Source organism: Bubalus kerabau, chromosome 2 (assembly GCF_029407905.1).
Source record: "Bubalus kerabau isolate K-KA32 ecotype Philippines breed swamp buffalo chromosome 2, PCC_UOA_SB_1v2, whole genome shotgun sequence".
NCBI classification, from domain to species: domain Eukaryota; kingdom Metazoa; phylum Chordata; class Mammalia; order Artiodactyla; family Bovidae; genus Bubalus; species Bubalus kerabau.
In genome coordinates this window covers 9867897-9891044 of record NC_073625.1, presented here as the reverse complement: position 1 = coordinate 9891044, position 23148 = coordinate 9867897, and the positions used below count along the sequence as shown (strand labels likewise).

The 23148-nt window shown below is 40.3% G+C and overlaps 1 protein-coding gene across 1 annotated transcript in view; it reads right to left on the bottom strand.

Moving 5' to 3' along the window:
- The window catches only part of ZMAT4 (zinc finger matrin-type 4), a 292877-nt gene that overhangs the window by 165984 nt on the left and 103745 nt on the right, over positions 1–23148 (bottom strand). The gene's annotated exons all lie outside the window — the stretch shown is intronic.

The window sequence follows — 23148 nt, the reverse complement described above, 5'->3', positions numbered from 1 at the left end:
ACTTTTTCAATGAAGTGTCCACATGACTGAAAGAAAAAAAAAACTTGTGGAACATCCTAAGACCGCTTATTAAAAGCATTTCACAAAGTTAAGAAGTTTTCTGAAGAATTCCAACCTCATGAAAAACCCTGACTGACTCAGCCAAAAATCTAGTTTTGAAATTCCATTTTATTTTATCATAAGCTTTTTTTTTCACTCCATTCAAATAACTGTCTTCATTCTTCTTTCAGTTCAGTTCACTCGCTCAGTCGTGTCCGACTCTTTGCGACCCCATGAATTGCAGCATGCCAGGCTTCCCTGTCCATCACCAACTCCCGGAGTTCACCCAGACTCACGTCCATCGAGTCAGTGATGCCATCCAGCCATCTCATCCTCTGTCGGCCCCTTCTCCTCCTGCCCCCAATCCCTCCCAGCATCAGGGTCTTTTCAAATGAGTCAACTCTTCGCATCAGGTGGCCAAAGTACTGGAGTTTCAGCTTTAGCATCATTCCTTCCAAAGAAATCCCAGGGCTGATCGCCTTCAGAATGGACTGGTTGGATCTCCTTGCAGTCCTAGGGACTCTCAAGAGTCTTCTCCAACACCACAGTTCAAAAGCATCAATTCTTCAGTGCTCAGCCTTCTTCACAGTCCAACTCTCACATCCATACATGACCACAGGAAAAACCATAGCCTTGACTAGACGGACCTTTGTTGGCAAAGTAATATCTCTCCTTTTGAATATGCTATCTAGGTTGGTCATAACTTTCCTTCCAAGGAGTAAGCATCTTTTAATTTAATGGCTGCAGTCACCATCTGCAGTGATTTTGGAGCCCAGAAAAATAAAGTCTGACACTGTTTCCACTGTTTCCCCATCTATTTCCCATGAAGTGATGGGACCGGATGCCATGATCTTTATTTTCTGAATGTTGAGCTTTAAGCCAACTTTTTCACTCTCCACTTTCACTTTCATCAAGAGGCTTTTGAGTTCTCTTCACTTGCTGCCATAAGGGTGGTGTCATCTGCATATCTGAGATTATTGATATTTCTCCTGGCAATCTTGATTCCAGCTTGTGCTTCTTCCAGTCCAGCATTTCTCATGATGTACTCTGCATATAAGTTAAATAAGCAGGGTGACAATATATAGCCTTGACGTACTCCTTTTCCTATTTGGAACCAGTCTGTTGTTCCATGTCCAGTTCTAACTGTTGCTTCCTGACTTGCATACAAATTTCTCAAGAGGCAGATCAGGTGGTCTGGTATTCCCATCTCTTTCAGAATTTTCCACAGTTTATTATGATCCACACAGTCAAAGGCTTTGGCATAGTCAATAAAGCAGAAATAGATGTTTTTCTGGAACTCTCTTGCTTTTTCCATGATCCAGCGGATGTTGGCAATTTGATCTCATCTCACTCAAATTGCAATCATCTCACACGCTAGTAAAGTAATGCTCAAAATTCTCCAAGCCAGGCTTCATTCTTCTTTAGGTCAATGTAAAAAGCCTAAGAGAAAGACTTTTATTTCAGAACGTCAGAGTGAGGAATCCTGTGACATTGTTCCCCAGCAAAACAGCTATAAATCGTGCAAGTTATTTGTTTAAAAAATTATTCAAAGTCTTTGAAAATTATCCTAAAAGTAAATACCACATTAAAATATTTTTTCAGGAAAACATAGTAACTCTCAGTAAGAACGGTGAGAGTTCCATGGCACTACAGAGACAAGCCGTGCTCTCCGTCCGGGCTCCCCAGCTCAGCATGACGGCAGCTGCAGTCCCTGTGTGTCGAGAACTTAGGGCTTCCTTTCCCACCAGCTCCCAGTCAGGAGACATCAGGAAGAGCAGGCCACTAACCTGAACTGCATCCCCTTCAGCTCCGAGATGCAGAAACTAAATTCCCAGCAAAGCAACCCAGAGATCAGGTACTCTCTCCCTTCACTCTTATTCGTAGGACAGAAGCTCCATCCCAACACAGCTGGCCCAGAATATTGGAACTGTGATCGGATGGGCCCCAGTTTGCTTGTCCGACAAAGGTTCTGTGCCTGGGAAACAAGCTAAGAAGACCAGAGGCTGCCACCTCTGCCCAGATAATGAAGCAGAGCAGTCACTCTGAGAAAAGCAGTGGCTCAGAGATTTTTCCATCAGAACAGAGGGGAAGTGACGTACTATAAGAACAGAGAGCTGCTAAGCTCTCCCCAGAGGAACAGACTGTGTTTGAAATAGAGTGTGGGAAGGTTTAAGCATAAGGATGCTCTCAAGAGCAATGGCAGTTTTGGTGGTAAGCAATTAAGAAAAAGCCAATGGCTCCATCAGAGCAACAAGCTAGTTTACCAGAGAGAACCAAAGAAAGAGACAGCTAAGGCGAGCCTTCTCATTGTCAGAACAAACGGCAAAGACTTGCCTTAAAAACGAATGATACAAAAGGGACTAAATTTAATCAGATCGACATTTATATCGTAGAGTACTGGTAGAAACAACAGAGCAATCATCCAGCAACAAGCAGAGCCTAAGAGCTAGGTATGATTCCAGCAGAGGGAGACAGCTTAACAGAGGAGATCAGGAAAAGAGACAGTCCACTGGAGTCCTGCAAAACCCACTGTCAGCCCACAATGACTGTGCACTCTCCTAAGGATGTTCCTCTGAGGAATCTGCAACTACATATAGTTGGGTAAAGGCATATAATTAAAATAATCTAGTAAAGACACTGGACAAATAAATAAGCAATCTACAACAAAAACAAGTTCAAGAGAGTGCGAGAATCAGTTTCCAACATTGCTACATTACCTAAAATATCAAGTTTCCAACAACAATAAAAATTACAAAGTAGGCAAAAAAAAAAAGAAGAAAAATGTAACACATATACAAGGGAAAAAAAGACAACAAAAAGATGGTCCAGATATTAAGTTTATCTGGCAAAGACTTCAAAGCAACACCTAAGATTTCAATTAGTGATGTGTTCAGACAATTAAAGGGAATCATGTTTAAATAATGGAATGTATGATGCCAATATGCCAATATGCTGTAAAATAGAGAATATCACTAAAGAAATAGAAATAATGAAAAAGAAAATGGATATTCTGGAGTTAAAAAGTACAGTGATTGAAATTAAAACTTCATTAGAGAGACTCATCAGTAGTTTTGAGCTTGCATAAGAAAGAATCACTGGTTTTGAAGACAGAAAAAAAAATAGAGATCATGCAATTCAGAAAAGAAAGGAAAACAAGAATGAAAAAAAAATTGAAGACTGTCCCAGAGAAATGTAGAACATCATTAATCACACCAACATATGCACTAAATTATAATACCAGAAGAATAGAAAGAGAATGGAGGAGAAAAACATATTATAAAAATATTGACTGAAAACTTCCCAAATTTAAAGAAAAATATTCGCATATACTTCCAAGAAGTTTAACAAAACTCGAGTAGGATAAGCAGAAAATGATCTGCATCACAACACATCATAGTACAAAAACACTGAAAGCCAAAACCAGAAATTTTTGAAGCAACAAAGAAACACAGCTCACCACACACAAGGCAACCACAATAAGATAAACAGTTGGGATTTGTACTGGAGTGGGGTGCCATTGCCTTCTCCACTGAACATTGCTAGTCATCAGGGAAATGCAAATCAAAACCACAAGGAGCTAAAACCCCACACCTGTCGGAATGGCTACTTTCAAAAAGACAGCAAATAACAAGTGTCAGCTAGAACGGAGAGAAAAGGGGACCTTGTGCCCCACTGTTGGGGGTGTAAAGCAGTGGAGTGGAGTGTAAAGCCTGTGAACAAGTGTACCGAGGTTCCTCAAAAATTAAAAACAAAGCTACTATATGATCCACCAATTCCATTTCTGGGCTTCCAAAGAAAACAAAAACAGTCATTTGAAATGATATTTGCAGCCCTATGTTCAATGCAGGATTATTTACAATAGCCAGGATATGGAAGCAACCAAAGTGTGTATTAACAAATGAATGGACGTTAGTCATAAAAAGGAATGAAATTTTGCCATCTGTGACAACATGGATAGACCTAGAAGGTATGCTACATGAAATTAGTCAGACAGGGAAAAACAAACCCTGTATTATTGCAATTACAGGTGGAATCTAAAAAACAAGACAAATGAACAAACATAACAGAAAAGAAACAAAGTCAAAAGTACAAAGAGGTGGTTGCCAGAGAGAAGGCAGGTAGGGGGATGGGTGAATTAGGTGAAGGAAATTAAGGGGTACACACTTCCAGTTACAAAATAAATGGGTCAGAGGATGAAATGTATGGTGAGGAAACTTAACAATAATGTGATATTGCATGGTGACAAAGGAGATCAAAAGGTACAAACTTCCAGTGATAAGATAAATAAGTTCTATGGATATAACGTATCATAACAAGATTTATTAGCACTGGTATATGATATGTATGAAAGCTCTTACATGAGAAAATCCTAAGAGTTTTATCAAAGCAAAAGTACTTTTTCTAGTTTAATTTTGTATCTGTATGAGACAATGGATGTACACATAAATTACTGTGGTAATTCAGGATGTATGTAAGTATGTAACTTAAATCATTATGCCGTATACCTTGAAGAAAGTGAAGTCGCTCAGTTGCGTCTGACTCTTTGCCACCCCGTGGACTGTAGCCCACCAGGTTCCTCCGTCCATGGGATTCTCCAGGCAAGAATACTGGAGTGGGTTGCCATTTCCTTCTCCAGGGGAATATTCCCAACCCAGGGATCGAACCCAGGTCTCCCACATTGCAAGCAGACGCTTTAACCTCTGAGCCATTATGCCGTATACCGTAAACTAATACAATGTTGTATGTCAGTTACATCATATTAAAATAAGTAGAGTTAAGTAAAGGGTCTGAATAGACATTTCTATGAAGAAATGGCGAATAAAACATTAAAAAGTGCTTGACATTACTATCAGGAAAATGCAAACAAACCACAATGAGATACCACTTCATAACCACTAGAATCAGTTCAGCTCAGTCACTCAGTCGTGTCCAACTCTGCAACCCCATGGACTGCAGAATGGTTAGTATAAAAAAGATGGGTGATGAAAGGCATTAGCAAAGATGTGGAGAACCAGGAAGCCCCGTCCACTCCTGGTAAGAATGCAAAATGGCATCAGCAATACTGGAAAACCGCCTGACCGTTCTTTAAAAGGTGAAACATGGAGTTACCAAATGGTTCAACAATTCCAGCACTAAATGCAATCTTCCTTGGTCACAGGTGTGTACTGGTATCCCAACGTTTTGGAAGTTTGCTTTTACGAAAGACCTCCATTAGCACCTGCTTCACTAACTGAAAGAAATCCCAAGGGGATTTTGGCTTTTAAGGGGAAAATCTGAAAAATGAAAATAGCATTCAGCTTTCGTTTTGCATTGGCCTGTTATAAAGCCAGTGTGCACCCCGCAGCAGCCCCTTCGCCAGGAATTACGCAGCATCTCGCATCAAGCCACCATAGCTCGGAACTGCCTCTGAGCTTCTGTGCTTTAACTCGATCTATTTTGTGCCTCTAAAGGCAAGGTGTGTCCTAAGCTTATCGTTTCTTTGCTTTATGCCATTCCAGCATATGAAAGGTTTCATAGGAACACTCTTCTTTCAGACAGTCAGGAGAGCCTGCATTTGCAAACTTACCTACTTGCAAATATTTATTTGTAAGCCCCAAATTCAAACTTGTGGTGCTTTGGTGGTAATTCATGGGCACATACAGAGTATCAAAAAATTTTTCACCTGCCACACATGTTCTCAGCTGAGTTTAACAAGGCAACACTGCCTTCTTGCCTCTAACGCTGTAAACAAGTGTTCTTTTCATGGCCCATTCAGTTTCGCATTCTTTTTTGTGTGTGTGTGCTTTTTGTTGGTGATTTCATTGCTTCAAATGACCCCCATGGGTAATGTTGAAGGGCTGGATAGTGTTCTCAAGCACAGGAAGGCTGGGAGCACCTTATAGAGAAAATACATGTTAGACCAGCTTCATTCACGCATGAGTTATAGTGATGTTCGCTGTATGAGTTTGGTGTTAATCCATCAACAATATTGTACATCCAGAATAAGGAAGAAAAAATTCACTGATCCAGATGTGAGATCACTCCAGAAAGTGGTAAATTAATATCTGTAGTGCATGATGAAGCTGTGGAAAGGCTGGAAAAGTGACTAAATGTGTGGATTCATAAGATAATAACCAATGGAAAAAATACAATGGACTGCATTATTGTAAGGCTAAAAGTCAATGAAATGTACCATCTTACCTAGAGTCAGGAAAATATTTAAACATTTCTCAGCTCATTTTATTATAAAAAGAATTACATATAATCAATTATTTGTAAGAAATGTATATTAAATAAGGTACAGTTAAAGAGAAATGCATAAAATGAGGTTACCTATTGATGGATGATTAATCAATGTCTTGGGATCAGCAGCTTGCAGGAACTTAACCCTGTATGTACTTCCCCTAGAAGCTATAGCCCAGTATTTGCTAACCCAGAGCTGGCGACTTCACAGAAAGTAACTATCAACACAGGAAAAGTGGGAATTGAATGTATATTTCATTCAAGAGAAAAATACATGTCCATATGAAAATTTTATGAAAATTTTTATGTGTACATAAAAATTCATAACAGCATACTTTGTAACAGCCCAGATGTGGAAGTAACCCATAGGCCTATCACCTGAAGAACAGGTAAATAAAATGTGCCATAATCCATACAATGGCCCATTATCAGCAAGAAAAAGAACAAGGTACTGAAAGGTGCTGTAACCCAGGTGAACCTCAAGAACATTATGCTAAGTGAAAAATGCTACAAAAGACTGTATACTGTATGATTCCATTTATAGGAAATTTTCAGAGTAGGAAAATCTACAAAAACAGAGAAGTAGCATAGTGATTGCTGCAGAGTAAGAAAAGAAGAGAAAGAGTGAGGGAAAACAGACGCACCTCAACAGGTACAGGGTCTCTTTTTGGTGAGGCTGATATTCTACAGTTTATTGTGATAACAGTTTCATAAGTCTCTGCACCAAAGACCACTGCATTGTACATTTTATATTTCTAACTGGTGTATTCCCAGGTGGTGCTAGCGGTAAAGAACCTTCTATCCAATGTGGGAGATTCAAGAGACACAGCATGGATCCCTGGGTGGGAGGATCCCCTGGAGTAGAAGGAAATGACGGCCCACTCCAATTTTCTTGCCTGGGAAATCCCATGAACAGAGGAGCCTGGTGGGCTACAGTCCATGGGGTCACAAAGAGTTGGACACGACTGAAGCGACTTTGCTTGCTCACTTGCATAGTTGCCTTACAATGTGATGTTAGTCTCTGCAGGACTGCAAAGTTAATCAGCTACAAGTTTGCATATATCCTTCCCTCTTGAGCCTCCCTCTCACCCCCACCCCCATCCCTTCCCTCTAGGTCATCACAGAACACTGAGCTCCCTGTGCTATGCAGCAGGTGCCCACTGGCTACACGTGATATATGCACACATGGTAGTCTACATGTATCGGTCCCAATCTTCCAGTTCATCCCCCCAACCCCATCTACACGTCCATCCTCTACAACTGCAGTGAGTTGTAGGGAATATGAATCATATCTCAATAAAACTGTTAAAGGGGGGGAAAAAAGTGATACATTTAAATGTTCTAAAATCTCAAAGAAATACCAACATTTGAAGCATAACTTTTCTTTTCTGGGCTTCTTTTGCTTGGAGGCAAATCAACTGAGAAAGGGAAAAATAAATTAAAAGTATTTTCTTTGCATGGGCTTCCTTGTAGTAGTATATATCTCAGGACTAGCTGACGTCCTTGGAATTCTGATCACCAGTGTCCATTTTAGCTAAAGGCATTTCTCGGCTATAATAAAATTCTATCTGCAGCTGCTACTAAGCCACACTTAAAGGCAAGAGCCACCTGACATTCTCCGCTACAGCCAGAAATAACTGTAGGTCCCAGCATATACCGTGCAGTAAGATGAAATGTCCAATAAATGCAACTATTTCCAGAGTTATATATGTCATTGCTTATTGTCTAGTATCTAACTCTGAAAAGAGGCAGTAAGCGGGAAACACTCTTCCTTCTTCTTCTCTCCTACTTTACTTGGACCAAAAGACCTAGAAAAATTCTTCCTGATTGACTGCAGGGTCCTGAGCAATCCTTCTCCCACTGTTCTCTCTCAGGCATCCTGTCCCATTCCATTTAGGTCGTGCCATTCTCTGTCATCCCAGCCTATTCAAATTACACTCAGATGCTGGTCCATTTTATCTAGGATCCTTGTTAACTTCATCCACAGCTTCGTGGCTGACCTCTCCCTGTCCTGAACATCTGTGCCTTAAGTTTTGATTAGATATATTTCTTTAATTATTTCATTTGCATTTTTTTAATTAGGATTGTCACTCCAAGAACATCTTGAAGGCAAGAACTTGAGGCGTAATACTTCTTCCCCATCTCCAAGTCTGCCAGGGGTCTAGTTACATGGAAAAAACTCAACAAACATGAACCAAACAGCTGCGGAATGAATGAAGTGGCTATCCACGAACCAGTTCTAACTTGTTCGTGTACATCTGTTTTCCACATAAAGTCACCTCTCCCCTGCTCTCTTGCCAATATTACTTACTCTGTCTCAGCAAAAGGTCAGTCGGCATATAGTTCAGACTCAATACTGAAATGGACATAGTGGCAATGGTGTGCTGTCATGGGAGTCTGCCCACACAAGAAGGCTGTCTGCTGGCAAGGAAACTGGAAGGTGACCAGATATCCCAAGAGGAAGGGACAGTGTCTGCAAGAAAACTGGCCAGAGCCTCGTATCCCAGCATTGACTAGAGATACACACCCTGAACCTAGAATGGAAACCATCCCTCCATGGTCATAGGATTGGGGAAAGTGGTCCTCTTGACAGTAAGGGAAAGAGAGACGGGAGGTGTCTCCCCTGGAGGGTATAGAATTCTCTGTGGGCCTTTGGCATTTGGAAGGCACTGGGTTGTTTTCCAGCCACTGAAGAAGTGTTTAAACAGATGGTAACAGGACTTACAAGACCCTAAAAGGGAGGAATGAACCAGAGCCTCCCGAGAGAGGACAAACGCATAACTCAGATAAGCCCCACTAAGTGGCAAACAAAAGCGTCGCCACTGCATAGCTGTGCCACCAGAACAAAGGCGGTGGGAGATGCAGGAGGGGCAGAGAAAGGTCTGAGAGCTCTGAAAATCTAGAAACTTCCAAAGAAAAAGCTGTCTGAAGATCAGACAGAGTTGAGGTGGCTTTAAAACCGGAATGCCATGTATGTGCTTGTTTCATAGTTGCTCGAATCTGTTTCAATCATAATTGATGGGTTTACCTGTTTATGGTTGAGATTACCTTTCACTGTTACGGGTTATATCTCATCTGTCTCCACATTTTGAGTGTCTCATGCTTTAAAAAGTATGTCAAATGGAGTGACTAGAATAAAGAAATACGGAAATTGTATGTCAAGTCACAAGTACCACCCTTATTAAAGCTTGGTTATCTGAAAAAATAAAGAAAGAAAATCAGAATGCCATCCACAGCAGAGAGGTCCACCTCCGGAGCAGCCCTAGTCACCTCTGCCAGCCACGCTCTCAGGCTCCATGGTCTCCACACAGTGCCTCTTCTGAGTCACACACGGTACCTTGTATGTTTCCCAGCAGTTAGTTTCCCTGACTCTAAAACAGGCTTAGGACTTATTCCTCTTCCCTTTTCCCTCACCACTGCCCACCCTCCGAAACGGTCTATTTCTCTCCACCTCTCACTCCATGTTTATCTTCTTTTCTCCCATCACTCCTGTCACAGACCGAGTCCTTCTCCATCGCATGCCTCTCCTTTAGACTCTTTATAGCACTTAGTTCACGTTCTACAATTATATAATTTAGGGATTTAAATCGACTTACTTCCTATCTGTCTCCCACCACTAAATTATTCAGGACCGTGTGGCCATATCTAGAGCAGAAGCACTGGCCTGGAGTCTACAGTACAAGCCACAAATACGGCCACATTTAAAATTTTAACAGCCATATTAGAAAATTAAAAGAACCCAGGAAATTAATTTTTTAAATATATTTTATTTAGTCTGATATACTCAAACTGTTTTCCTTTCCACATGTATTCAACATAGAAATTATTAAGAAGGCATTTTATAGCCCTATACTCCTACCTACTAAGACTTCAGAGTCTGGAGTTTACCCTTACAGCACAAGTCAGCTCAGGTTACCTGTGTTTCAAGTGTTCAGGGGCTCCATGGGCCAGTGGCTACAGGGTTGGATGGCATAACTTGAGATCAAAGTGAATAATTATTCAATACTAGTTGAACTAAAGAATGAAGGAAGGAAGAAGGAAGGAGTCAGTGAATAACCAAATGAATAAATTCCCATGTTCACAGGTCAGGAAAGTGAAGCTAGAGTGTTTACATAAATTCTCCAACATGTCAGTTGTTTACCATGTCAGTGGGGGCGCTGATTTTTGAATCCTTAACTCATAGAAGTCAAGGCAGTGCTATTTCCATGATAAGGCACTGGCATCTTAGGTCAAGTCTTCCCATCAGAAACTTTCAAGGGCTCTTTCCTACTACCTAAAAATAAATTCCTCGTCGTGACATTTAAAGTCTGCTAGGACCTAATGTTCAACACACTTTTCTACTGCTTTTCATACATAATATGCCCCAACCGAACTGATTTTTTTCAAGGTCAGGAACACCAAGAGACCTGCTAAGAGATGGTCTGAAGTCCCAGCTGCCAGTATCTCTGCCTTTCCTAGGCTGCCTTCCTGCCCTGGTCGGATGCTGCAGGTGAGCAAAAATTCAGGGCTTCTGATCCCATCTCTGTCTCAGGTTGGAGAGCAGTAGGTTCCCTGGGAGAGGAAGGTCCTTTCGATCTTTCTGTCTCTGCCCCAGCACAGTGCCTGGCACCTGGGGGCTGGCATGGATGAGTGAATGCCCACCCCCCGCCACCAATTCTACAACCATAGGGAGGACTTCCCCTACATGTCCTTCTTCACACAGCTCCTCCCACCTGAGATTTCCCCAGTCTCTGCACATGCAAGGGTCACTCAGATGCCATCTCCCTAACCGGGGCTTCCCCAAGCCAACCCACCACCAACAGATCTCTTTCTTCCCTCACAACTGCACTTAGGTGTCTGCCCACACACTTAGCACCACGCAGCAAATATCTCACTATTTATACTAGAACGCTCATTCTTTGGTCTAAAAATGTATTATCATGGTGTTTTCCTTGATGTCCTAAGAAAAAACACAAAATACTGAATTAAAGAGGAGCACATATGGATTCAAAAGATGCTAGTTCAAGTCCTGGCTTTAAATGTACTAGATGTCACTTATAATTATTGAGTCTGAAATTTCTCCCCAGTTATCTATGAAATAAAATCCACCCTGTTTGTCTATTCATGAGATAAAAGTCAGGATAAAGGAATACAATACATGGAGACATAGCTTCCTTCATAGTTCAGTTGGTAACGAATCTGCCTGCAATGCAGGAGACCCGGGTTCAATTCCTGGGTCGGGAAGATCCCCTGCAGAATAAAATGGCAATCCACTCCAGTATTGTAGCCTGGAGAATCCCATGGCCAGAGGAGCCTGGCGAGCTACAGTCCATGGGGCCCCAAGAGTCCGACACAACTTAGAGACTAAACCATATGGAGACATACTTTGCAATTTGGAAAGTACTTCTCAAATTATATATATATATATATATATATATATATATATATATATATGTGACTCCCAGATGGCACAGGGGTAAAGAACCCGCCTGCCAATGCAGGAGACGTAAGAGACACAAGTTTGATCTCTGGGTCAGGAAGATCCCCTGAGGAGAAAATGGCAACCCACTCCAGTATTCTTGCCTGGAGAATCCCATGGCAAGGAGGAGGAGGATGGGCTATGGTCTCTGGTGTCACAAAGAACCAGACTCTATTAAGCAACTGAACAGACACATACATACACATATACACATATTTATGTATATACATGTATAACAAATAATTATATTATTATAATTTAATAGATTGTTCATATATACATACATATTCAAATAGACTGGGGAATGGATGCATATTACCTTATTTATCTTTTTCAATGAATGTACTTATCCCTGACATTTTCTCACTTATTTACTGGTATACATGTTTAATGTCTGTCTTCTACCAATGTGAAGTATGCTTCTTGAGGCCAGGAACTCTGTTTTATTCACAGCTTTAGTGTCCGTAATGTCTATAATTTAGCTGTAGTGTCTATAAGAGGAACTGCCATAGTCCATTCAATAAACATCTGCTGATGAATGAAAAACTCTATACTCACAAAATAAAATGAGAATTCTGAGAAGATGTTAACAACAGTGGTACCAGTTTTAATATTTATCTAAATCCCCCAATAAAAGCAGAACTCAAAAGTCAAATGAAAAACCTCACAGTCTAACAAAACTAGGTGTCAAAGTATTCCCATGAACTTCAAAATACAATGGGATAAAAATAAACAAGATCTAGAAGCCTTGTAGGTATTAGCCTCTGTGCAGGAAAAAAGTAATGCAATGGAGCATTGTTGGATCTCAGAGCAGGAGGACCCTCAGCGGCCAGCAGGTCCTTATGAGAAAGCACGGCAAATCCACGTGAGAACAGCGGTTGAAATTAGGAGGATCTGCCTCAACCCCAACAGCAGGAAGGCTCCAGGGTCTATGTAAGGTGAGAAGAGGCAAGCACAGTCTAGCCCTTTGGAACTCTCAATACGACCCATTAGAATTCTCTCTAGGACAGACTCGATACTGACAAGACAATGCTGAAGGCAGAATCAGGATCTTGGGGTTGATGTATACACACAATATTGAAAACAGATAACCAACAAGGACCTCCTGTATGGGGCAGGGAGCTCTGTTCAATATTCCATAATAACCTAAATGGGAAAAAACTGAAAATAAATAGATAGATGTATAACTGAATCTCTTTTCTGTATACCAGAAACTGACACCACATTGTAAATTAAGTTTATTCCAATATAAAATAAATTTTTCAAAATATTTAAAAACATGGACAACGGAGACAAAGAAAAGAGACGTTAAGACAAATGTAAAGAAGTGAAAAAGAGCCAAAAATATTCAGTAAACAAGCCCTTATATTTTTAAATACTACACACACACATACTCGTCAGTAATGGAAAAAGAAAACAGCTCTGTTAAGTGAGGAAACCTTGAAACACACTTCCTTCTAAAAGTTCAAGAGACAAATACATGATAATAAGCAAGAGAAAAACATAAAAATCATATGCCATAAAAGTTATTTTCAAAAGGAGCAAAATAACATGCTTACATAAAATGAAAAGGTATCAAAAATAAGTGCTTTCAAAACGGATCAAAACAGTAACCTTCTATTTCAAAGCAAATGAAGACACTTTAAGAAAATGATACAAGGCATGAAAGGACAAGATCAAAATGAGAAAATTCAAAAATTAGGTGTAAGAACCACAAAAATAAGTGGGAATAAAAAGAATAAATCACTGCTTCAGAAATGAAGACTAAACTAGAAGAAACAGAAGATGAATAAACACAATGAATAATTCTCTAAAAGAAATAGAAGGTAAAACCAAGGAAAACATTTAAAATTCTAAAGAAGTAGAGATAAAAGGGATTCAATAATAAGTGATGAATTGAAAAAAGACAAGGATGATCCAATATATGAATAATAAGAGACCTTGAAAGCGAAAGTGAAATAAAATAAAGCAAATGCACTGGCATTTCTTAAAATTGAAATTAAAGAAAGCATATATTAAAAGAACATCCTCTGAATGTCAATTTAGAGCAACCACTCCTAAAATACATTCCAGGAAAATTATTGAACTTTAACAATTAAAAAAAACATTTGAATCTCTAAAAATTGAATTCTTCCTAAAGGAAAACAATATTAAATCATCATCAGACTTTTCAACGGCAGACTATTTCTTTATAAAAATTAGAGTAACATATTTTATATTCTCAAGAAAATATATATCCAACAAACCTGACACTTCAACAGAAAAGTTCAAAGTAATAACAGGTATGAACTCAGGTAATTTTGTTCTCATGTCTCTCCTGCTGTGTCTACTGAAATGACTGCTGCTGCTGCTAAGTCACTTCAGTCGTGTCTGACTCTGTGTGACCCCATAGACGGCAGCCCACCAGGCTCCCCTATCCCTGGGATTCTCCAGGCAAGAACACTGGAGTGGGTTGCCATTTCCTTCTCCAATGCATGAAAGTGAAAACTGAAAGTGAAGTCGCTCAGTCATGCCTGACTCTTAGCGACCCCATGCAGCCTACCAGGCTCCTCCGTCCATGAGATTTTTCAGGCAAGAGTACTGGAGTGGGGTGCCATTGCCTTCTCCAACTGAGATGACTAGGAGACCTCAATAGAAGATGGGCGGTTGCCTAACAGACATGATTACTTATGAAATTAAGATAAAGATGGCTATAGGAAGAAGGTATAGTATGTAGTGGCTATATGTTCAGATCCTATGGATATGGTATAAGTATTTAAATTAGTGAGAATATGTGCTGCAAAAAAGATATATCAGTCAACACATGAGTTGTATAGTATTAGTATTGCTGGGCTTCCCAGGTGGCTCGGTGACAAAAAAAAAAAAAAAAAAAATCCACCTGCAAAGCAGGAGACGAAAGAGACACAAGTTCAATCCCTGGGTCAGAAAGATCCCCTGGAGGAGGAAATGACAACCTCCTACAGTATTCTTGCCTGGATAATTCCATGGGCAGAGGAGCCTGGCAGGCTACAGTTCATAGAGTCACAAAGAGTCAGAGACTCAACTGAGCAACTAGTACACACGCTAGTACTGCTATTTGCAAGCTGTTATGTGTACAATATTGGAGGCAGTAAATGAGTAATTATGAGATACTTTAATTTTCTCATTTCCTATGTCTTTGACATTTCCTGTGTCAAGATACTCAGTGTGGAGAAAAGGGAAACAGAAGAACAGAGGAGAGTAATACCTGAAATCATGAAATCAGGAGAGCAAACCTGGAAATCACGACTGAACTAGAAGAATCAGTATTTGCTCCTGAGATCTTGTATAAGGACGTATCTCTCTAGTTTCTATCCACTGAAGAGAACTAAAGACAATCACAAACTCAAGACAACACCCCTAGAGCTCAGAAACCTAACAATCTTAAGATACCATTCCCACCAAAGTAAACTCAGTCTTTTGGGGACAAAAAAATTGATTCCTGGAAATGTACAAGATATTCCAGGAAGTGTACAAATGAGTCTGGGCTATCTTCCCATACCAGATAACAAGAATGCTATCAAAGAAAACCACAGTCATGACCCAACGACTCAGGGGCAAACTTGAAGAGGCTCCTACTGGCAAAAGATGAACTTCAAGAGAGATGGTAATTGTAACTGACTGAAACTCACCAAAATATGTTAAATCCACGCATTTCATAACAGTATTTCTTAAAAGTCTATCAGATCACCTTTGCAGGGAACCCCAAAAATTGATAAGTAAAACAACAAAATAAGGCAATATTTCTGCCTTTTCTAAAAGAACTGTAAATGAGAAAAAGTGCTTGTTCTAAATAATTCCAACTAATCAATGAAAAATTATGGAATAAAACAATTTTGCAAATTTCAATGGAATCATTGATCTAGGCACTGAACACCAACAGCTGCTAACATCACAGAGAGACAATCAAATATCATGTATCTTTGGATGAAAGAACCCAACACAATTTAGTCTTGCCAAAGGCATTGATCCCAAATCTTATCAAGACTCTGGATCCATCTGCCAATTTTCAGCACATGGAAAGGATATAAGGAAGTGTTAGATGGAACCACAAATACACATTCAGGAAAAACTACACTATAGAGAATTCTGTAGGTCAAATGCCCTCCAGGCTTTTTTATGCAAGTAAATTATAATGAAAAGAAGAAAACAGAGTAGGAAATGGCAGATTCAAAGCAATAAAAACAAATGCATCAAAATTTTTAAAATTCAGATCAGATGAGATCAGATAAGTCACTCAGTCGTGTACGACTCTTTGAGACCCCATGTATCGCAGCACGCCAGGCCTCCCTGTCCATCACCAACTCCCGGAGTTCACGCAGACTCACGTCCATCGAGTCAGTGATGCCATCCAGCCATCTCATCCTCTGTCGGCCCCTTCTCCTCTTGCCCCCAATCCCTCCCAGCATCAGGGTCTTTTCCAATGAATCAACTCTTCGCATGAGGTGGCCAAAGTACTGGAGTTTCAGCTTTAGCATCATTCCTTCCAAAGAAATCCCAGGGCTGATCGCCTTCAGAATGGACTGGTTGGATCTCCTTGCAGTCCTAGGGACTCTCAAGAGTCTTCTCCAGCACCACAGTTCAAAAGCATCAATTCTTCGGCGCTCAGCCTTCTTCACAGTCCAACTCTCACATCCATACATGACCAAAGGAAAAACCATAGCCTTGACTAGACGAACCTTTGTTGGCAAAATAATGTCTCTGCTTTTGAATATGCTATCTAGGTTGGTCATAACTTTCCTTCCAAGGAGTAAGCGTCTTTTAATTTCATGGCTGCAGTCACCATCTTAGGCAAGATTAAACTATGGTTGGAAAGCTTAAAAATAAAATAAAATAAAATAAATAAATAGCTTGGGATGGGGCCCAAGCACTTATAATTCTTTTTTTTTAAGTATAGTTGATGTACAATGTTGTATAAGTTACAGATGTACAATACAGTGATTCACAATTTTTCGAGATTATACTTCATTTATAGTTATTATAAAATACTGGCTATATTCCCATATTGTACAATAAATCTTGGCCTTGTAACGTAAAAACAAAACAAAACAAAACAAAAAAAAACTATGGTTGGGACTTCCCTGTAGCCCAGATGGTAAAGAATCTGCCTACAAAGCAGGAGACTGGGTTTGATCCCTGCGATGAGAAGATAGTCTAGAGAAGGGAATGGCAACCCACTCCAGTATTCCTGCCTGGAGAATTCCATGGACAGAGGAACCTGGTGGGGTACAGACCGTGGGGTCACAAGCAGTGGGATACGACTGAGAGACTAACACTACTAAACTATGATAATTAGGGAGGCACATTGTGTCATAAAATTTTACAAAATCTTGAGAAATGATTCTGGGAAAGTCAGGGTAGCAGGTTATTTTGAGAGACCTGGGTCATGGTTACAGAGTGTTTGCCTTAAAATTCTTTAAGTGATACATCTATTTCTTTGGTAGAACTTTGTATCTGTATTCTATTTTCTAACAAAAGTTTAAAGAAAGATGGATTCCAGTTTTCAATGTACCTGACTAGCAGCTCTAAGTGCCTCCCTGAGTATAATTCTAAAATACTAATGAAGAATGAAAGAGATGAAATGCACACTAAAAATTAATTTGATGGACCACCTGATACCAGAACTTAAAGTGAATTTCCACTAGCTGTAAGGCATAAGGAGTTCAACTGAGATAAGCTGTAAAACTGGAATAATAATGGACTGCCCTCACTGGGTAGTAGGGAGGATTAAATGACTTTATAGGTGGAAAGTACTTAAAATGGGGTCTGACTTTGAGTAAGGCTATATTTAAGAATAAGTTACTGTTTTTTTATAAACTTACCCACAGCCACGTTTTATGAAAGAGAGACCCATGAAACAAAAAAAATAAAAATATACTGTCTACATTTCACTGTCCTTTCCCTACATTCAGACTTCTACTAGCAACAGTAACAGCAACTGAACAGCTCTCCCTTATCATATGGCTTCTTTTTTTTTCTTTTTTTGGCCATGCCACAGGGCAGGTGGGATCCTAGGGCCCTGACCAGGGATGAAACCTGTGCCCCCTCTTCTAGAAGCATGGAGTCTTAACCACTGGATGATCAGGGAAGTCTTTCATATGATTTCTTGAACTGGTAAAACACTAATTGCCATCTCTCTGCAGACACTCTGTGACACACTCATAATTATCAGCTAGGTAGGGTGGCCCAGCAGTAGAGAATCCATCCACCTGCCAACGCAGGAGACATGAGTTCATTTCCTGGGTTGGGAAGATCCTCTGAAGAAGGAAATGGCAATTCACTCCAGTATTCTTGCCAGGAAAATTCCATGGACAGAGAAGCCTGGTGGGCTACAGTCCACAAGGTTACAAAGAGTCAGACTTGACTTAGTGACTAAACAACAACAATAATGAAATGTAACTAATCCACTCCAGGGTGGTGGGTGTATCTTCCCAGCCCATCAGCAAGAAAAAAGATGAGTTTCAGGCATAGAGAGAAGGAAATGGCAACCCACTCCAGTGTTCTTGCCTTGAGAATCCCAGGGATAGGGGAGCCTGGTGAGCTGACATCTATGGGGTCGCACAGAGTCGGACACAACTGAAGCAACTTAGCAGCAGCAGCAGCAGGCATAGAGGCAGGGATGGCTGTAGGGACTCAGCACCCTGGTGGGTCATAGCTTTAAACTGAGGCAGCCACTCCTAGTGTTGGGGAACCAGGCAGCAAGGATAGAAAAGTTGTTACTCAGAAAGCAAGGCTTAATTGTAAAGTGGAAGATCCTGCAGAACTTGGGGATAGGTCAGAAGCTGTGCCCACCAACCCACATTTCATAACGGCTCTAAGAAAGGGATTAGACAATTAGCCAACTGGACATCAAGAGAAGTCATTTCTGCTCAAATTTATCAACAAATTCAATGCAAGTTTAATACTGGATGTTGGTAAAAAAAAAAAAAAAAGAAAGAAAGAATCTAAATTTCTGCATTAAGGGAAAAAAAAAAAGGTGAGACAATTTTGAAAATTAAAATTTAGGAGTTATTCAGCTTCAAATATGACAAACATAAAACTCTAAGAGTTTTTAAGGTGGGTTTCCTCTACAGAAAGCCTAATGAAACAAAAATGCAGAAACAGCCAAAGAATAAATTCAAATTTGGATGTAATAAGGGGACATTTCAAGTCATCAGGGAAATCACATTATTAAATAAATGGAACTGGAAGATTGAATAATAATTTGGGGAAAATAATATAGCCATAAAATAACTTCTAAGTCGCTTCAGTCGTGTCTGACTCTGTGCTACCCCAGAGACGGCAGCCCACCCAGGCTCCCCCGTCCCTGGGATTCTCCAGGCAAGAGCACTGGAGTGAGTTGCCATTTCCTTCTCCAATGCATGAAAGGGAAAAGTGAAAGTGAAGTCACTCAGTCGTGTCCAACTCCTAGCGACCCCATGGACTGTAGCCTACCAGGCTCCATGGGATTTTCCAGGCAAGAGTACTCGAGTGGGGTGCCCTTGCCTTCTCTGACAAAAATAACTAGAAGAAGTATATAAAATATTCATATAATGTTAGGATGGGTTAAACTTTTTAGGCATAAAATAAAAATAAAAAAACAGTTCAACTCAGAAAAACTATGCATATCCCATTCCCTAAATGCTAAACTGTTTTGTATATCAAGAAATACCATGATGATATTTAAAAACAAATGGCAAAGACTATTAACCATGCACATTTTTAAATGCTTATCTATATAAAGAACATTGGCAAAACACTAAAAGAAAGCTGACCAATTCTACCCTCAAATTAAGCAGAAAACATAAATCTTAAATGTATAAAAGAAATATACACATCCAATAAAAATATTTTAAAAAATCAATCATATGAGCAATCCAAGAAATACCAAAATATTTTTACTTGTAAAGCTGTAATATGTTTTTTTTTTTAATCTAATATTGTAAAAGGTGAAGAGAAATGAACATCCTAAATCACTGCTTTGGGAAAAATACAGCCTTTCTGGAGAGTGATTTAAGAATGTGCATGAAAAATCTTAGATATATTCTTCTTGACCAGAAATTTCTTTTCTGGAAATTTATTCCAAGGAAATCGCCAGAGTTTGTGTGAATGTACACAAAGTTATTTGCTAAGGCACTGATTATAATAGCTAAGTGCAAAAATTTATACACTGAAATTAATAGAGGACAATATTTGAACAAACGGTGGTATATTGGTTATTAAATGAATGTTTAATAAACTGTGGCATGTTTGTATATGGGCATGATGGAATACAAAGTTATTAAGTGAAAGCAAAGCTATTAAAGTCATGATAGAAGATATTTATGAACACGGAATATGATTTCTGATGCATTACTAAGCTCATTCATTAGAGATTTTTAAACAGGTATTTATAGAGTGTCATCTCTGCACCGGGAATAATACAGGAAACAGTCCAGGTGAGAAGCCCCGTCATAGAGTTAATATCTTAGTTGGTGAAGCTGACAATAATTAAGTAAGCAAAATACATGGTATGTTACTCATGATTGCTATAAGGAGAAAATGATGAGTCAGGAAGTGAAATTTTAAAGTGATCCGAGGATGGGCAGCAGCAGCAGGATGGGGGATAGAAAGACTGGGAGTTTGGGACTAGCAGATGCAAATTAGTATATATAGGACAGATAAAAACAAGGTCCTACGCTACAACACCGAGAACTATATTCAAGTCCTGTGATAAACCCTAATGGAAATGTAACAGAGCGCAGTGAACACAGACCTTAGCATGCAGCCATGCTGTGTGACATTAGTAGGTACCCTGTTCCCAGGCAACAGGTCCTGCTCAGCCATTGGTTGGCACCTCAGTGGGCCCCGCCCACAAGCAGCCAGCTGACAATGAACGAACATTAGCAGTCCTGCCCTGCCACTGGTCAGTGGGCCCCGCCCACTAGTAACAAACTGTCAATTAGGGACATTGGTAAAATGATTCAGCCAATGGTTGGGGATGTGGTGGTCATCAGATGGAGAGTGACCTAAGAGGCAGATTCAGGCGTTCTCCTGGAGGTCTTCCAGCTCACCCGGCTTTGGGCCAGAGGGTGAGCTGGGAAGCCCAGGGAACAGACGTCGTGCAGGGCTCCGGAGTCCTCCCGAGACCACCCACTAGCTCTGGCCCAGGCCTTGAGGCAGCAGTGAACCTCTCCCCCATCCCGCCTCTGAGACCTAATAGTGGCCTCTACCTGGGTCGCAATCTGTGGGACCTGGTTCCCCCAGTTAGGCGGCCTGAGGAGACTGAGGGCCAGTTGAGTTGAGCGCCTGGCTCCCTCAGAAATGACAGCTGGACAGGTGTGGGAACCCGGCCTTGAGGGAGCCGCCAACTGAGCTTTGCTCCTCTCAGGCAGGACTGGGACCTTGGAGAGTGAACGCTGTACCCTGGGACCTTGCCCTTATGTCAGGAGAGAGAATAACATTCATTTGGTAGACATTTACAGAACATCACTGCCTGACCCATAACCTGACCTCAAGAACAAAGGACCTGATGCCAATAACTTTGCAATAACTAACCACACCCCTTCCTCACCTTTTGCTTAAAAACGGCTTTGCAGAGCGCTTTCAGTAACTTTGGGGTTCTTAGGGCATGAACGACCCATCTCCTTGCATGGCCCTGTAATAAACCAGTCTCTGTTCCAGATTCCACTGTTTCAATATTGTTTGGCCTCACTGTGCATCAGGCACATGGACTTGCGATTCAGCAACAGAAACAAATATAAAAAAGAATAGACATGTTAACCGACACATGTTGATGCACAGCAGAAACCGACACCACACTGTAAATCAACTGTACTTCAGTAAAATTAAAAAAAACAAGCAAAATTTCAAAAGTGATCCTAGAAGACCTCACTGTGGAAGGAACTTCTGAAAGAAGAGATGACAGGTTATGTCTCTGTGGAGGGTACAGCAAGTAATACAATGCTGAGCATGAGGTGAGCATGGTGCTCACAGGTTAGCAAAGAGACTGCAACAGACTGGCAGGAGAGGTAATATCAGGGAGATGACCAGGCAGGGGACGTGATATAAACAGTAGGCTATAATAAAGACATTGGCTTTTACGCCGAAAGCAATGCAAAGTCATCTACAGGGAACAAACAGCATGGTCCATATGCTACCATGTACAAAAAGCAATATTTGCATGTGTAAGCACACATTTTATTTATTCATATGCACATAAGACAAGGGAGAAAAACAGACAAGTGAACACAAAGCTAGAAAGACATGTCTCTAAATAATGAAAAAGATTTTCTATATACACAATTACATAAAATTTCTTTCTTCTTCATAAATTGTCTAAACATTCTATATTGAATATGTTTCTTTTTTGTTTTAAAAGAGATGATCATACTAAGTGAAGTAAGTCAGAGAAAGAAATATTCTTTAATATGTCTTATGATGTACCTAAATCTAAAAAAAAAAAAAATGATGCAGATGAATTTATTTACAAAACAGAAGCAGACTCACAGAATTCAAAAAGAAGCTTACAGTTACCAAAAGGGAAAATTCAGTGGGGAGGGATAAATTAGGAGTTTGGGATTAACATCTGGACACTATATAAAATAGTCAACAAGGACCTACTGTATAGCACAGGGAACTCTACTCAATATTCTGTAATAACCTAAGTGGAAATAGAATCTGAAAAATAAGTAATGCCATATGGATTCTTTTCCCTGGTAGCTCAGCTGGTAAAGAATCTGCCTGCAATGCAGGAGACTCTGGTTTGATTCCTGGGTCATGAAGATCCCCTGAAGAAGGGATAGGCTACCCAGTCCAGTGTTCTTGGGCTTCCCTGGTGGCTCAGCTGGTAAAGAATCTGCCTGCAATGTGGGAGACCTGGGTTCAATCCCTGGGTTGGGAAGATCCCCTGGAGGAGAGCATGACAACCCACTCCAGTATTTTGCCTGGAGAATCCCCATGGACAGAGAAGCCTGGTGGGCTACAGCCCATGGGGTTGCAAAGAGTTGGACACGACTGAGCAACTAAGTATATATACACACACACACACACACACACACATAACTGAATCACTTTGCTATACCTGAAATTAACACAACACAGTAAATCAACTATACTCCAATATAAAATAAAAATTAAATTAAGAAAAAATAATATCCTAAATCTACTTCAGGAGTGGATCTTCAGAATCTGCTTAAGGGAAAGTTGACCTGATTGGGGGCGCAAATGTCTAGGCTTCTGTAGGAGCTCTTCCTTCCTGCTTTGTGCTCTGTAGAGCTTTCCAAAAGTAGTGTCCCTTTATGATATCAACACCTACCCAGTCTCATTTATATCTCCAGCTGGTTAGACTGGGCAAGATTTGGGTCATGGATCCTTTCTCTAGACAGAATTCAGAGACCAATGCCCATCTGTTTTCCTCTCTTATTCCCTCAACTGCCAGCAACTCCTATCAT